The sequence below is a fragment of the Peromyscus maniculatus genome, chromosome 1 (genome assembly GCF_049852395.1).
Source record: "Peromyscus maniculatus bairdii isolate BWxNUB_F1_BW_parent chromosome 1, HU_Pman_BW_mat_3.1, whole genome shotgun sequence".
Lineage (NCBI taxonomy): Eukaryota > Metazoa > Chordata > Mammalia > Rodentia > Cricetidae > Peromyscus > Peromyscus maniculatus.
This window is the reverse complement of record NC_134852.1, coordinates 93196234-93210339: the sequence shown is the minus strand read 5'-3', so window position 1 is coordinate 93210339 and position 14106 is coordinate 93196234.

Here is a 14106-nt window from a genome sequence, read left to right as displayed (position 1 = left end):
TTGGTGCTCTGAAAAGAAACAGCCTGGTGCAGGGAGATGCTGTGCGAAAGGACCAAAGGACACAGACAAAGCGGTTGTTCCAGGAATCTCAGAATACAGAGCCGTGGTTCTCGACCTTCCTGACGCTGGGACCCTTTAATACAGTCCCTCATGTTGTAGTGATCCTCAGCCATAAAATTATTTTCGTTGCTACTTCATAACCATAATTTTGCTCCTGTTATGAATTGTAATGTAAACCGCTGTGTTTTCTGATGGTCTTAGGTGACCCCTGTGAAAGGGTCATTTGACTCCAAGGGGGGTCGGGACCCACACATTGAGAACTGCTGATGTAGATCAAGAGACGCAAAGGACTGGAAGTACCAAAGAGGGAGAGAAGTAGAGGTCCAGCAACTGTGCGAGCAGGAAAAGACGGAGGGAGGAGACGCCTCGAGTCACGGGACAGTGTCCTTGTTTCTTTGTTTGCTGCTTGGGGGTTGGCTGCTTGGTTTGGAGGTTGGCTGGTTGGTTTGGAGGTTGGATGGTTGGTTTGGAGGTTGGCTGGTTGGTTTGGAGGTTGGCTGGTTGGTTTGGAGGATGACTGGTTGGTTTGGAGGTTGGCTAGTTGGTTTGGTGGTTGGCTGGTTGGTTTGGTGGATGGCTGGTTGGTTTGGAGGTTGGTTGGTTGGTTTGGAGGTTGGCTGGTTGGTTTGGTGTTTGTTTGTTTGTTTGGTTGGTTGGCTGGTTGGTTGGTTTGGAGGTTGGCTGGTTGGTTTGGTGGTTGGTTGGTTGGTTTGGTGGATGGCTGGTTGGTTTGGAGGTTGGTTGGTTGGTTTGGAGGTTGGCTGGTTGGTTTGGTGGTTGGCATTTTGAGACAGGATCTCACTTTGTAGATCCTGTAGACAGGATCTCCTTGAACTCTCAGAGACTCTCCTGCATCATCATCCCAGTCTGCGATTATAGATGGGCACCTCCATGCCAAACAAAACATTTACTTAAGGTCATGAGTCTTTAAAACTGAAAATCCCACTGAACAGAATTAGGAAAAAATTAAACTCTCCTCCCAGCATGTCCTCATTTCCCCATAGCACTATTCATCACTAGCATACTGTCTACTTTTCTCACACATTATACATGTTAGCTAGGATTCCCTGCTATCCTGCCAGCTCCAGGAATGTGGCAACTGTTGTCTTATTTGTTAACTAACAGTTCTGGAACCCAACAGTGCCTGGCACTCAAAAGGCACCCATAAAGCTTTATTGAATTAAATTAAAATCAGGACACAAAGACCAATATTTTATAACTCCACTTCTAAGAAGAAAATCATGGGCCAGGTAGTGGTGGCACATGTCTTTAATCCCAGCACTTGGGAGGCAGAGCCAGGCGGATCTCTGTGAGTTTGAGGACAGCCTGGGCTACAGAGTAAGATCCAGGACAGGCACCAAAACAACACAACGAAACCCTGTCTGGAAAACCAAAAAACCAAACAAAAGAAGAAGAAGAAGAAGAAGAAGAAGAAGAAGAAGAAGAAGAAGAAGAAGAAGAAGAAGAAGAAGAAGAAGGAAACCACAAGATAATTGGTATTTCTTTCAAGGGAACAAAAAGCAGAACTGTCACCAACATGAACAGCATTGGGTCGTAGAAAACAAAGTTAGCAAGGAAGACATTGGACCTAGAATAACAAATTCTGCCAAAACTCCAATTATTAGTAAAATGCTAAAGAGTGGATCAATTTTCAGACATGCTATGACTCAGGATATTTCCTATCCATACCCCCTAGATGAGAAAATTAATCAAAAATACTTTTCAGTAAAAATAAAATGAGTTCTGGTCAGGCAGAGGCAGGCAGATCTCTGTGAGTTCAAGGCCAGCCTGGTCTACAGAGTAAGTTCCAGGACTGGCTCCAAGGCTACAGAGAGAAACCTTGACTTGAAAATAAAAACAAAAATACACACACATACATACATACATACATACATACATATATAAAATGAGTTCCAAGGAAGAAGACAGCACAGGAAACAGGGAACCGAAAACCCAAAGGACTGAAGACGCTAGCCAGGAATTCAGAGGATCCTCAAAGAGTCTCCTTAGACCAACACCACATAAATGATGTAACTCTTCACATTTATAAATACCTTCCGGCTCCACTCACACTAACTTCAGAGCCCGTTCCTCCCCAAGGACTCAATGACCTTTCCCCCTCACGGTCAGCCTCTCCTGCACTGCTGACCTGCAGAATTTCCTAAAGTTGATTAAAGTGACGGCAGAGAATGGCTTACTTAGAAGAATTCAACCATAAAATTAATGAACAAAGAGCAAAGAAACAAAGACATAGACGTGGCAAATGTTTCCAAATAGAAGGCTCAGTGGCAGAGGTGGGCTGTGGACCAACCCAGTGCACACACTATCTATCACTGACCAGCCCGTTAGCAAATAGTTTGGAGAGTTAATGACTTTTGCTACTTTTTACAAACTGTAGTGGTTTGGATGTGAGTCATGTCACATCCCACCTCCCTCCAGAGGCTCATGCGTTCAAAGCTTGGTCCCTATCTGGAGGTGACTGGAACATGAGGGCACTAGCCTTAACCACTGATGACTTCTCACTGGAAGGGCAGTTGGGGTGGGGGCTGCTGGAGAAAGTAGTCCCCTCAGTGCATCTTAAGGGCATATTTCATCCGGCCTCTTCCAGTTTCTCTCACTATTTCCAGTTTGCCACAAGGAGAAGGATTTTCCTCCATATGCTTCAGATGTTCTGCCTCAGACCCAGAAGCCACTGAGCTGAGTGGTCAAGGACAGAAATCTGTGAAACTTTAAGGCGAAGTAAACCTTTCTTCCCTGTAAGTTTATCTTCACGAGCATCATGTCACCAGGAAAGCTGTTTCACACACTCTGCTGTGGGACCCTGAATAATGGATAAGCAGACAATATGAAGTCTGGGTGTTGGCAGCGTTAACTGACGCCTGCATTCACTCTTCCTTCAGTAGTTCACCACTTCCTTGATCCTGGTGTTGGCAAGACTGGCCTAGAGTCAGGAAGTAGAAAGGGGAAGTGGGAAGAAAATACAACACAGAGATTAACTAATTACACCTCTCAGTGCTAGAGAGCAAAGAGAGCCCCTGCCTAGGGTACCAGATTTAACGCCAGTGCATCTAAAGGACAGTTCAGCATTGACTGGACACTTCCTGTACTAGGCACTGTGGCCAAGTTACCAACTCATTCACAGTCTACCAGGGAGTTAGACATGTCACTCATCACAAACACACGAAAAACACAATGAGAGTGTAAGTCCCACAGCACATGGGATTGTTGCTTCCTTACCGGTTGCTAGATTTGTGGCGGAGGCACCTAAAACAAAGGATAAATAATCAAGAGAAAAATCATATAAGTGGATGTGTAACTTTTCTGACACTAGAGCCTTCAGAAATGAAGGCTTGAAGAAACACAGAAGCCCGTGTATTTTATGCTATTTGATGAAAACTGTATAGTCGTGGGAAAATAAAATTGAACAAAGGCAGCAATCACATCACCAGACCTGTTTATTCAGGCCCTTCTTGGCATCTCTGTGTTTTCAGAGATGAGGAGATCCCTTTCTTCAAGGTCTAGAAAGGGCACCTCTAGAATGAAAGTTTGCTGACTTGCCTCGGGAACAGAATGAGGGGGAAATTATGGTTTTCCTGTTTCTGTTCTTTTCTCACACGTCAAGGTGCTGCACTCAGAGGTGTCTTAGCCACCCTTCTACTGCCGTGAAGAGACACCATGACCAAGGCGACTCTTATGAAAGAAAGCATTTAGCTGGGCAGTGGTGGCACACAACTTTAATCCCAGTACTTGGAAGACAGGGGCAGGTGGATCTCCTAGTTCGAGGCCAGCCTGGTCTACAGAGCAAGTTCCAGGGCAGCCAGGGCTAACAGAGAAACCCTGTCTCAAAAAACCAAGCCAAACCAAACAAACAAAAAACTAGCATTTGACTGGGGCTGGCTTACAGTTTCAGAGGTTTAGTTCATTATCATGGTGGAGAACATGGCAGCACATGGGCAGACATGGTGCTGGAGAAATAGCTGAGAGTTGACAACAGAAAGAGAAAGAGGCACTGGGCCAGGCTTGGGTTTTTGAACACCTCAAAGCCCACCCCCAGTGACACTTCCTCCAAGGAGGCCACTCCTTCTAATCCCTCTCAAGTAGTGCCACTCCCCGGTGACTAAGCATTCAAATACATGAGCCTATGGGGACCGTTCTTCTTGAAAGCACCTGGAGAGATGACATGTCCTGAACCTCAGGGTGCAGGCAAGTCGGCAATTGTGACCCCAGAAGGAGCAGAGTGGAGGAGGCTTCTCAAAGAGCAGGTGGAATGGCCCCATGGAGGGAACGCTTAGGGCCAGGGAACTAGTGGAAAGTTGCTGAGAGACACATTTGCTGGGCAATCTCAGTAGCCGGGGCTGGTAGGTGTGCAGAGAACAGGTGAGCCGGAGGGAGGAGGTGGACAGCGAAGAGGAACAGAACACTCATCCCAGCAGGAAACAAAGGGCCCTGTGCCTGGCAGCCACAGCAAGAGCAGAAAGGACATGTTAATTAGGAACTGGAGCCCAGAGTCTGCTGATTAATTGCCCGAGAGTAACTAGAGGGTTTAGGGATGGCAGGTGGTTAGGGGAGGGAGGAGGAAGGGAGCCAAAGAAACCAAGATTCTTTGAAATGTCCTGAGTCCTATTATGTTTTGTGTTTTTTCTCTGGAACCTGGAGATGGCTTCCTCCTTCCTTACGCTTATTGCTGCCCAAATAAAATAATTTGAGTTTTATAAACTAGGAAAGAAAGGGAAAACTATCAGGAAATAGCTGAAAGATAAAGATCTATTGAATGCTCTCTCTGCTCAATCTCTTCCCCAAGGTTCTCACTATGTAGCCCAGGCTAGCCTGGATGTCACTATTCTCCTATCTCTGTCTCCTCACTGCTGGATCACCGGAGTTTGTGAATTTGCCGTTGTGTTAGACCCAGTGCTTGATCCTCAAACAGCTCCCCAAGGCTTTGCTCCCCTTGGGGACCCAGGGAGCTCTAAGTATCAGCAGGCGTACCCCACCTAGCTTACGGAAGACGATCCTTGAAAAGCTGATATAAAAAGGCCTTGAGAAATCAGGCTCAAGGATGTCATTAAGGACATGGCCTTTTTATGCCTTCTTAATCCCATCCTCAGCATGGTGGATTTTCACCTTTAAGCTTGCTAATACAGGCCTGTTTCCTCTGGGGTTTTTAATTTTAACTAGACCACAAAAACCTCCTCATTGGCTGGAGCTCATGGTTTGATCAGCTCAGAAAGAATCACCGGCGAGGACACAACATCACTCTTGGTTACTTCCTGAAACCAGAGTCAGGCTCTCTCAGGCCTGTGTTGCCATTGGATGAAACCAGGTTCTATAGTCTAAAAAAAGAAGAAATAGCTTGACTGACGGGCAGTGGTTGTATGTCTTGTAGAACATCACAGGAGAAGGGGGAACACGCTGAAAGAAAAGAAACAAAGAAAAAGAGAAAGTCATCAGGCAGTGGTGGCACATGCCTTTAATCCCAGCACTCAGGAGACAGAGACAGATGGATCTCTGTGAGTTCGAGGCCAACTTGGTCTACAGAGCAAGTTCCAGGATAGCCAGGGCTACATAGAGAAACCCTGTCTTGAAAAAAAAAAAAAAAAGGAAGGAAGGAAGGAAAGAAAGAAAAGAGTGAAAAAGAGAAAACCAAAACTGGTCTCTTAGATACTTCTTGGTGGAATTTAACAATTAGATTTTTTTAAAGGCCTTTTCCATGCAGCACACTGAGCAGGCTATGGCTGGTTTATGTGCGCTATGGTATCTTGGGTGAATGCATTTAAGGGACCTAGCATAGTGGAAAGCGTTAGTGACAGTCCCTTAAGTGCTGGCGTATAAAATAAGGGTGTTTCCTAACTTCTTGGTGTAAGAAGTGTCTGGCATGTACCACTTAGTAATCCGGTACATTCCTTATGGGCTCCTGTACATCCCATGGTGGGAGAGGCCAGCCCTTCACGCTGGTCCCAGATGGCTCTATGCTGGTACTAGACTCAATGTCCTCTGTATCTTTTTAATTAGTAGTGAAGGCCAGTATTGGGTAAGATCTCTAGGAGTTGTGAGTCTGAACAATTAATCCTTTTGTTATTCCAAATAAACAAGTAACAATGCTATCATGTCCATTAGACAGGTGACAAAATAGGAGCTTGGCAAGATTGAAAGCCTTGCCCGAGTTCATCTAGACGAAGCAGAGCAGCAAAGCACCAGGGCTTGTGGCTGACTGCACTGTGGTGCCATTTCACGAGACAGGGATGGAGTCAAGTGACCCCATTGGGAAACACAGTGGCTGACATGTTGTGTTCTATGGTTTTGTTGCATTCTGCTATAAGTGACTATTGAGACCACAGGCAAACACACCAGATAACATGACTTTCTCTCCAGTTCACAACTAGAATTTTTGGCTGAACTTCTTAAATTTGTTTACCATCACTTACTGTATGACGTGTATGAGTGGGTACATGTGTTCCGTCACGGAGGCATAGGTCAAGGGACAATTTCAGAGTTTGCTCTCTCTCTTTCCAACATATGGGTTCTGGGGATCAAAGTCAGGTCATCAGGCTTGGTGACAAATTGCCTTTAGCTACTGAGTCATCTTGATAGAGTGTGCCAGCTGGGTTTTATTAACTCAACACAAACCTAGATCTATCTTGGAAGAGGAATCTCAGTTGAGAAACTGCCTCCATCAGATGCCTGTAGGCAAGTCTGTATGACATTTGTTTATTATTAATTGATGTGGGAGGATCCAGCCCACTGTGGGTGATGCCGCTTCTGGTTAGTTGGTCCTGGATGGTATAAGAAAGTAGGCAGAGAAAGCCAGGAATGCTAACACCAATAAACAGCGTTCCTCCATGGCTTCTGCTTCTGTTCCTGCCTCCAGGTTCCCTAACTTGCCTCAGTGATGGACTGTGACCCAAGAGTTGTAAGATTAATTAAACCCTTTCCTCTCCAAGTTGGCTTGTTTATGGTGCTTATCACAGCAATAGAAACCCCAAGGAAGACAGGGCCCTTGGCCCTGAAGTTTTTCAAGATAGCAACAATTGGCTTTATAAGAAAGTCTGAAACAAAGAGATGCAGTAAAGCTTGGTTTGATGTGTGGGTCACTGATAGGACATTTCTAGTAGAAATGTGGACATCCAAAAACAAGACCTATGCAAAAAATGACCAGGAAAGAGAGAGAGGTGACGTCACCAGCATTAGCTGAATTGTGGGTATAGCTGAGATATGAGGAAACTGGTTTGAGGGTGAGAAGTGAGATGGTCCAAAGCTGGAACCATGTACCAGCGCTCCACAGTGATAGAAGAGACGCTCGTGACACAGGGGACCAAAGAGGAAAGTTTAAAGGTGCTGTGAGAAATTATACAACTCAGTGCTACAAAGTCCAGGCAAAGGAAGTTCCAGAGCGTGCGTGTCAACCATCGTGCCCAAGGAGTCACACAGAAGACAAAGACTGTGTGGGCGCGACAGATCACCAGCCAGCAGCATTCGGGCTACATGCGGAAGTGCTGACGGAACCAGACAACACCGGCTTGTGGAGAGTGAGGAGATAAAGGTGCTTTGAGAGGAAGGAAGGAGAGGCAGTGGAGGCTGAGGCAGGGTTGAGGAAACCTTCCACGATGGGGCATAGCCATGCATTTACAAATATCTGGAAAAGGAGCCGTGGCATAGGAACATTAACACCGGAAGGAGAATACACAGAGTAATTCTGGACAACGGGATGAATCCGAGTGCAAAGACAGGAAAGTTGGTATTGAAAAGAAGGGGGATTTCTGCCGCTGGCAGGAAGAGTCGAACAACTGCTTGTAACTTGGATTGTCTGCTTTCCGAGGGCCGGGAACAAGTAGAGATGGGCAGGGCTAAATGAGACGTGTTCACATAATCAGCATCTATATTTATTTCCCTGTAACCCAAGAGGCAGCAGATGCTAGAGAAGCGGCCTCTGAAACCTAACCTGCTGCTTTGTATTTAATTTCTGGCCAGGACATGTTTTTCGTGGAAGGTCATATTTAAATCCCCATAACAGAATCACAGCAGCTGCACTCAGAACACGTGGGACAGAGAAGTGTCCCAATGCCCTACAGCCCTAGGGTTATTTTTATTACCACAGAAATCTTGACACGATGCAAACTGGACTTTTATGTCTAGTTATCTGCTTCATATTTGATCCCATCAAAAACAGTCAGAGATATCTAACAATCATAGTGAGCTAAATGATGAAAGTAGATTAAAAGTGGGAGGGTAGCAATGGCCACAAAAAGTGGAACAACAGCAAATGCAGAAATGGGAATTCTGAAAAAACAAACAACAAAACGAGGCACCGTGAATTAAACAAAGGTAAAGTCAAACTACTAAGTTCCTGTAGAGTAGACCTTGGGAAATTTGTAGCACAGAAATTACCAGTGAGAACCTAAGCCCTGTGGCCCATGCCTGTAATGCTAAGGAAGTTAAGAGCAGGATCAAGGGTTTGAAGTCAGCCTAGGATACAGCGAGAACGTTTCAAACAACAACAAAAAAAAAGAAAAGAAAGAAAGAAAAAGAAATCCGCAGTTAGTATTTAAATTGACTCCTTTTTGAGTCATTGCTAACATTTTGTAGTAAGGAAAATGGGGATGGAAAGATAAAGTAAACGGGTCATGGGTCATGTAGCAAATTGCGGCCCAGCTGCAATTCAAAGCCAGGTGAATTGGCTTCAAATGCTTTTTCTCATGAGTCCCTACCTATACCAGCAGCTCTCAAACTGGTCTAGAATATCTTACCATTCTTTGGCCTCAGGATCTCAGAGAATATCATGGCTTTCATGATGAAAAAAGTCCTCAACTAAGTAGGACTAAAAAGGTGACTACCCTAACATGATAAACAGCAGTTCTGAACAAGCCCGAGTTAGCGTTATACTCAATGGAGAAAGATCGAAGACATGCCCTCAAGATGCCACCATCAGATGGGAGGGTGGTCTGCCTAGGGTAGCTGTGGTTTGAGTCAGCTGATCTGGCTGAATGGGCGGAGTGTTCTCTTTCTCCCTCACTATCCCATAGGTGTCCTTTTTACAGCTATGCGCTGAGAGTATGGCCTTCCCTGCAGGGAAGAGCTACCCCATAGGCAAGGATATGTAAGCATAGCAATGATAAGATGATAAGCCATCTCTCAGCCCCTAATTTTTCTATTTTCAGTTGAGACTTTTAGAGTCCTTTTTAAGAATTGCTTGCCAAATCCCAAACTGTGAAGATTTACCCTCATGGTTATCCTAACAGTTCAGTAGTTTTAATTCTTAGGCCTGTGTCACGCATCCATTTGTGTTAATTTTTGTATATGATTTGGGGCAAAGGCCCACCTTCATGCTTTTTAGTTTATTTTATTGATCTTTCAAGATAGGGTTTCTCTGTGTAGCTCTGGCTGCCCTGAATCTCTCTTTGTAGCCCAGGCTGGCCTCACAGAGATCGCCTGCCTCTGCCTCCCAAATGCTTTGATTATAGGCGTGCGCCACCACTGCCTGGGTCCATCTCCATTCTTTTACATGTAAATCCATTTGTCTGAGCACCATTTATTGAAGCGCCATTTTTCTCCCATTAAATCGACTTGGTACCTTTGTTGAAACTGACCACAGATGTTTGGGTTTATCTCTAGACTTTCAAGTCTATGGATCTGTATGGTTATTATTATACCAATACCACACTGGTTTAATTCTTATACTTTTGTGGGTTTGAAATTAGGAAATATAAATCTTCCAACGTTAGTTCTATTTTTCAAAATTGTTTTTGGCTAACAGGACCCCTTGCAATTCTTTTTCAACTTTTATTTTTCCACTTTCTTCAAAAAGGTCATTGTTTACATGGCTTGTACACAGTCTGTGGACAGTATTGGGAAGAACGGCCATCTTATCAACATCAAGTCTTCCAGTCCATGAACCTAGAATGTCTTTCCATTTAATTTAGATATTATTTTGTGTTAGTGGTGTTTTATAGTCTTCAGTGTATTAACCTTGTCATTTGGTCTGAGGCTACAGTTCAGTCAGTCACGTGTTAGCCTTGCAAGTATGAAGACCTAAATTGAGTTCCCAGGATCTGTGTGAAAAGGTGGCTATGGGGGTGCATAACTATAATCCTACCCGTGGGGAGGTACAGACAGGCAGATCCTTGGGGCTTGATGGTCAGTCAGCCTATCTACTGGACAAGTTCCAGATCAATTAAAGACACCGTGGCGGTTTGAATAGGATGGCCCCCATAGGCCCATAGATTTGAATACTTGGTCACCAGAGTGTCACTATTAGGAGGTATGGCCTTGTTGGAATAGGCATGGCTCCGTTGGAGGAAGTGTGTCATCAGCTACCACTCCAGCACCATGTCTACCCCAGTGTGGACATGTTTTCCGCCATGATGATAGTGGACTAAACCTTTGAAAATGTAAGCCAGCCCCAATTAAATGTTTTCCTTTGTAAGAGTGGCTGTGGTCATGGTGTCTCTGCATGGCAATGGAACACTGACTAAGATTGACACTGTTTGTTTTGGGTTTGGGTTTTGTTTTCTCTAAAACTATAGATGGTGCCCGAGGAACCACGTTTGTCCTCTGACCTCCACATGCAAGTGCCCACATGTTCACATACATCTGCACACACATGAATGTACACACTTCTACATACACACGCAACAAAACTTGTACATCCTTCACCAATCTCATTCCTAAACATTCTTTTTGTTGCTATTACAAATGGAATTTTTAAAAACTATATTTGAATAGTCCATTGCTCATGTGAAAATACAACAGATTTTAAGGAATTGATCCTATATCCGCCGCACTGTGAAATTAAGCAATGGTTTTTGAGCGTGTATTCTTTGATGCTTTCTATGTATAGGATCACAAAATCCGTGAATTAGAAGTTTTACTTCCTACTTTCCATTTTAGATGTGTTTGTTTGTTGTTTTCCTGATTGCTCTGTCTGAGAGTCCCAGATCGGTGTTAACTAGGGGAGATGAGAATCAGCATATCGTGTTCCTGATCCTGAGAGCGGCTTGGAGGGTCTGGAAGGGGCACACATCTAAGAATCCAGATGGAGAATTCTCAGCTCCTTCTCCAGTACCATGTCTGCCTGCATGCTGCCATGTCCCACCAAGATGACAATGGACTGAACCTCTGAAACTGTAAACCAGTCCCAGTTAAATGTTTTTAAGAGTTGCCGTGGTCACGGTGTCTCTTCACAGCAGTATGAACCCTGACAAAGATGGTGGTTAAGAGTATTTACTGTTTTTGCAGAGGACCAGAGTTTGGTTTTCAGCACCCAAAAGATGGCTTACAACTGTCTATAACTCCAAATCCAGGATGATCCCACATCCTCTTCCAGCCTCTGAGGACACCAGGCATGCATATGGTACATACATGCAGGCAAACACTCATATGCATAAAATTAAAAAATAAATAAATCTTTAAAAAAAAAGAAAATAGGAAAACTGGACCAGTGGATCTAATCAAAATCAAAAAGTTTTAAGGTTCAAATGAAACTACAAGAAAGTAAGAAGACAACCAATATAATGAAAACCATATTTGCAGAGCACACATTCACTAAAGCTCCAGTATTCAGAGCATATGAAGAATACTTACAACTCAAACACCAAAGACAACCCAGTTTTAAAATGGCCAAGAAGCACTTGGAATTAACGATGAGGGAAGTACATTAATGACGGGGGAAATACAACCAAACCCACCGATGAGAGGCCATTTTACAATCACTAAGATCTTGGCTCTGATATGAGTTATGCATCTCAACATACTCCACAGCACAGAAGATGACTGCCATCTTGTCCTGAGACTTAGATGCAGCACTCAGATGCTGAAGTGAGACATCTATGTGGCCATGGGGGAAAGTGGCTGAAACACTGTGAGCCACTGTTTTAGAAGCATGACGTCAAGGAACGTCTTCTCCACCCTCTCTCTGTGTACCTGGTACGTGACTCCAAAGAAACGGCTGCTTTTCAGGACAGATGATTGGATGATGGATGGAGCAAAAGGGAGAAAAATATTAAAAAAAAACTTTTACTAATAATTAAAGGGTAGTGTGGGGGCAGTAATGTTTAGAGCTTCCTCCTTAAATTCTAATCAGAAGTCCAGAAAAATGTTCAAAGTAAACTACTCTCATGGTAACCATAAAAGTTGGCAAAGCCAAGGGAAAAATAAACACAGAAGAGTGGTAAATGTACCCACACAATACTCAGAAACACTGAAGAATGGAATTTCCTTATTTATCTAAAAGCAAAAAGGTCTTAGCAGGTCCCACCTACTAGATGAAACGGGAAAATGTGTTTTAGCTTGTTTCGGTTACTTGTCCAAGACAGGAGGACACCCAGTCCCTACGAAGCCCATCATCCACTGAGTGACGTGAGGCTCTTAGATTCTCCTTTGCTGCCCAGCCTATCTGTAAACCGTATAATCTGAGGAAGGACCACGCACCCTCAGGATACTGCTGGGATACTCAGCTACCTTGTCCTTGTCCTGGACCTGGGATATGTGTGGGCTGGTGATGGTTGACATAGTGGCCCTGGCCCTGGCGCTCTGGTGTTCACAGCTGACCTTAGAAGCCGTGCTAACCTGCCGCCTAGTTTTGTTTCTCTTGGTCGGAGGTGAGGGCTGCTCTCCAGCTGGCTCAGCCTCAGCTTGACGTTATGACCCATTGAGCTCCACTGACACTTTGTCCTCCAGGCAAGGTGGTCACTTTGCCCCGCCCAGCAGGTCTGTGGAAATCTAGTTGCTCTTCACTGTAATCCCAGGAGCTGAAAGAGGCTCAGGAGTGATCACCAACATCTCCTCCCTGACCACTGAACTTCCTCCATATGACCTTGATGAGGAGGCCGAATCTCCACCCTTTCATTCTGAGGGAGGATAAATCTGTCTTAAAGAAGAAACATTAAGCGGGGCAGAGGTGGCGCACGCCTTTATTCCCAGCACTCAGGAGGCAGAGGCAGTCGGATCTCTGAGTTCTAGTGAAATCTGTGGGAGGCTGGGGCTGGTTTAAAAGCTGTATGAAGGACAAGCTGGGGCTCTTCTCTCCTTGACCTTTGCCCTCCCTGGAGCTCAAACTGGAGTCCCAGGAGTAAGTGCAGTCGTAAGTGTAGAGGATATGATTTCACATGGTTATCGGTTTCTATGGCACGAGTGTTTCTGCCGTTGGCTCTTTGGTTTTAGCTTCTATTTATACCATCCGTGCTCATCCTTTCAAAGAGTGGGTAGCCCAACAGCAGCTACCATTTCATGCACTCCCTGAAACACACAGATTCCAAGGACCTAATCGTTCGTGCTTCCCAGATCTCTTCTCTTCTTTGGTATTAAGAGATCCAAAATAGATCTTGTCCTCCTCCTTTCGTCCGGCTGCCTTTTCTAGAGCTTTCCTAATGCCTTTCTGCCAGTAAGTCTTTTTCTTCTAGGCCCTCACATTTGTTCTAATTATAAACTAGCACACACGGTGGCATATGTTACCTTCCCTAGGCTGGGTTCCAGAAAGCACTGACGAGCAGAGAAAGAAAGACTCGGTAAGAAAGCCGCATTTAGCTGAGAACATGGCAAATTGCTGCTGCTGCTGTAGTATTTAAAGAAATACAGAAAAGGGGAGTGTGATTTCGAGCTGAGCCTTCTCGAACAAAATGCCGTACTCTGAGCCCAGAGGACAGGACGGTGTGCTGTGTACCTCGCTGTGCAGCCTGTCCTTTTTTGTCAGTGTTATGGGCTGAGAACACTTTTTCACAGCAAAGAAACTCTTTCCAGCAGATAATATTTAGTCCATCACATGGCCGACTGTACAGGAGTCGTCCTAGTTAGCTTCCGCTGTCATTTTGACAAATCCGGTCACTTGGGGAAAAGGAACCTGAACCAAGGAATTGCCTAGATCATAGTGTCTTGTGGGCACATCTGCGGAGCACTTTCGTGATTAATGACTGGGGTGGGAGGGCCCATCCCAGTGTGGGCGGTGCCACCGAGGGAGGCTGTGTAAGACAGCTAGCTGAACTCCAGCCAGGGAAAGCAAGCTAGTAAGCAGAGTCTCTCCACGGTCTCGGCTTCAGTTCCCGCCTCAGGCTCCTGCCT